The sequence below is a fragment of the Salvelinus alpinus genome, chromosome 29, assembly GCF_045679555.1.
Source record: "Salvelinus alpinus chromosome 29, SLU_Salpinus.1, whole genome shotgun sequence".
In the NCBI taxonomy this organism is placed as follows: Eukaryota; Metazoa; Chordata; class Actinopteri; order Salmoniformes; family Salmonidae; genus Salvelinus; species Salvelinus alpinus.
The window spans coordinates 137676-142352 of record NC_092114.1 but is presented as its reverse complement, the minus strand read 5'-3'; positions in this window follow the sequence as shown (position 1 = coordinate 142352).

The following is a 4677-nucleotide window of genomic DNA, read 5'->3' as shown; positions in this document are numbered from 1 at the left end:
AGTTATATACAACAACATGATGATGGTTCCACTGTGTATTACTGTCAGTTATATACAACATGATGATGGTTCCACTGTGTATTACTGTCAGTTATATACAACATGATGATGGTTCCACTGTGTATTACTGTCAGTTATATACAACATGATGATGGTTCCACTGTGTATTACTGTCAGTTATATACAACATGATGATGGTTCCACTGTGTATTACTGTCAGTTATATACAACATGATGATGGTTCCACTGTGTATTACTGTCAGTTATATACAACATGATGATGATGGTTCCACTGTGTATTACTGTCAGTTATATACATTTACATTACATTTTAGTCATTTAGCAGACGCTCTTATCCAGAGCGACTTACACAACATGATGATGGTTCCACTGTGTATTACTGTCAGTTATATACAACATGATGATGATGGTTCCACTATGTATTACTGTCAGTTATATACAACATGATGATGGTTCCACTATGTATTACTGTCAGTTATATACAACAACATGATGATGGTTCCACTGTGTATTACTGTCAGTTATATACAACAACATGATGATGGTTCCACTGTGTATTACTGCCAGTTATATACAACAACATGATGATGGTTCCACTGTGTATTACTGTCAGTTATATACAACATGATGATGGTTCCACTGTGTATTACTGTCAGTTATATACAACAACATGATGATGGTTCCACTATGTATTACTGTCAGTTATATACAACAACATGATGATGGTTCCACTGTGTATTACTGTCAGTTATATACAACAACATGATGATGGTTCCACTATGTATTACTGTCAGTTATATACAACATGATGATGGTTCCACTATGTATTACTGTCAGTTATATACAACATGATGATGGTTCCACTGTGTATTACTGTCAGTTATATACAACAACATGATGATGGTTCCACTGTGTATTACTGTCAGTTATATACAACAACATGATGATGGTTCCACTATGTATTACTGTCAGTTATGTACAACATGATGATGGTTGCACTGTGTATTACTGTCAGTTATATACAACATGATGATGATGGTTCCACTGTGTATTACTGTCAGTTATATACAACATGATGATGGTTCCACTATGTATTACTGTCAGTTATATACAACAACATGATGATGGTTGCACTGTGTATTACTGTCAGTTATATACAACATGATGATGGTTCCACTATGTATTACTGTCAGTTATATGCAACAACATGATGATGGTTGCACTGTGTATTACTGTCAGTTATATACAACATGATGATGATGGTTCCACTGTGTATTACTGTCAGTTATATACAACATGATGATGGTTCCACTATGTATTACTGTCAGTTATATACAACATGATGATGGTTCCACTGTGTATTACTGTCAGTTATATACAACAATGATGATGGTTCCACTATGTATTACTGTCAGTTATATGCAACAACATGATGATGGTTGCACTGTGTATTACTGTCAGTTATATACAACATGATGATGATGGTTCCACTGTGTATTACTGTCAGTTATATACAACATGATGATGGTTCCACTATGTATTACTGTCAGTTATATACAACATGATGATGGTTCCACTGTGTATTACTGTCAGTTATATACAACATGATGATGGTTCCACTGTGTATTACTGTCAGTTATATACAACAACATGATGATGGTTCCACTATGTATTACTGTCAGTTATATACAACATGATGATGGTTCTACTATGTATTACTGTCAGTTATATACAACAACATGATGATGGTTCCACTGTGTATTACTGTCAGTTATATACAACAACATGATGATGGTTCCACTGTGTATTACTGCCAGTTATATACAACAACATGATGATGGTTCCACTGTGTATTACTGTCAGTTATATACAACAACATGATGATGGTTCCACTGTGTATTACTGTCAGTTATATACAACAACATGATGATGGTTCCACTATGTATTACTGTCAGTTATATACAACATGATGATGGTTCCACTATGTATTACTGTCAGTTATATACAACATGATGATGGTTCCACTGTGTATTACTGTCAGTTATATACAACATGATGATGGTTCCACTATGTATTACTGTCAGTTATATACAACAACATGATGATGGTTCCACTGTGTATTACTGTCAGTTATATACAACAACATGATGATGGTTCCACTGTGTATTACTGTCAGTTATATACAACAACATGATGATGGTTCCACTGTGTATTACTGTCAGTTATATACAACAACATGATGATGGTTCCACTGTGTATTACTGTCAGTTATATACAACAACATGATGATGGTTCCACTGTGTATTACTGTCAGTTATATACAACAACATGATGATGGTTCCACTATGTATTACTGTCAGTTATATACAACAACATGATGATGGTTCCACTGTGTATTACTGTCAGTTATATACAACATGATGATGGTTCCACTGTGTTTTACTGTCAGTTATATACAACATGATGATGGTTCCACTGTGTATTACTGTCAGTTATATACAACATGATGATGGTTCCACTATGTATTACTGTCAGTTATATACAACAACATGATGATGGTTCCACTGTGTATTACTGTCAGTTATATACAACAACATGATGATGGTTCCACTGTGTATTACTGTCAGTTATATACAACATGATGATGGTTCCACTGTGTATTACTGTCAGTTATATGCAACAACATGATGATGGTTCCACTGTGTATTACTGTCAGTTATATACAACATGATGATGATGGTTCCACTGTGTATTACTGTCAGTTATATACAACATGATGATGGTTCCACTATGTATTACTGTCAGTTATATACAACATGATGATGGTTCCACTGTGTATTACTGTCAGTTATATACAACATGATGATGGTTCCACTGTGTATTACTGTCAGTTATATACAACATGATGATGGTTCCACTGTGTATTACTATCAGTTATATACAACATGATGATGGTTCCACTGTGTATTACTGTCAGTTATATACAACATGATGATGGTTCCACTGTGTATTACTGTCAGTTATATACAACATGATGATGGTTCCACTATGTATTACTGTCAGTTATATACAACATGATGATGGTTCCACTGTGTATTACTGTCAGTTATATACAACAACATGATGATGGTTCCACTGTGTATTACTGTCAGTTATATACAACAACATGATGATGGTTCCACTGTGTATTACTGTCAGTTATATACAACATGATGATGGTTCCACTATGTATTACTGTCAGTTATATACAACATGATGATGGTTCCACTATGTATTGCTGTCAGTTATATACAACAACATGATGATGGTTCCACTGTGTATTACTGTCAGTTATATACAACATGATGATGGTTCCACTGTGTATTACTGTCAGTTATATACAACATGATGATGGTTCCACTGTGTATTACTGTCAGTTATATACAACATGATGATGGTTCCACTGTGTATTACTGTCAGTTATATACAACATGATGATGGTTCCACTGTGTATTACTGTCAGTTATATACAACATGATGATGGTTCCACTGTGTATTACTGTCAGTTATATACAACATGATGATGATGGTTCCACTGTGTATTACTGTCAGTTATATACATTTACATTACATTTTAGTCATTTAGCAGACGCTCTTATCCAGAGCGACTTACACAACATGATGATGGTTCCACTGTGTATTACTGTCAGTTATATACAACATGATGATGATGGTTCCACTGTGTATTACTGTCAGTTATATACAACATGATGATGGTTCCACTGTGTATTACTGTCAGTTATATACAACATGATGATGGTTCCACTGTGTATTACTGTCAGTTATATGCAACAACATGATGATGGTTCCACTGTGTATTACTGTCAGTTATATACAACATGATGATGGTTCCACTGTGTATTACTGTCAGTTATATACAACATGATGATGGTTCCACTGTGTATTACTGTCAGTTATATACAACATGATGATGGTTCCACTATGTATTGCTGTCAGTTATATACAACAACATGATGATGGTTCCTCTGTGTATTACTGTCAGTTATATACAACATGATGATGGTTCCACTGTGTATTACTGTCAGTTATATACAACATGATGATGGTTCCACTGTGTATTACTGTCAGTTATATACAACAACATGATGATGGTTCCACTGTGTATTACTGTCAGTTATATACAACAACATGATGATGGTTCCACTGTGTATTACTGTCAGTTATATACAACATGATGATGGTTCCACTATGTATTACTGTCAGTTATATACAACAACATGATGATGATGGTTCCACTGTGTATTACTGTCAGTTATATACAACATGATGATGGTTCCACTGTGTATTACTGTCAGTTATATACAACATGATGATGGTTCCACTGTGTATTACTGTCAGTTATATACAACATGATGATGGTTCCACTGTGTATTACTGTCAGTTATATACAACATGATGATGGTTCCACTGTGTATTACTGTCAGTTATATACAACATGATGATGGTTCCACTGTGTATTACTGTCAGTTATATACAACATGATGATGGTTCCACTGTGTATTACTGTCAGTTATATACAACATGATGATGGTTCCACTGTGTATTACTGTCAGTTATATACAACATGATGATGATGGTTCCACTGTGTATTACTGT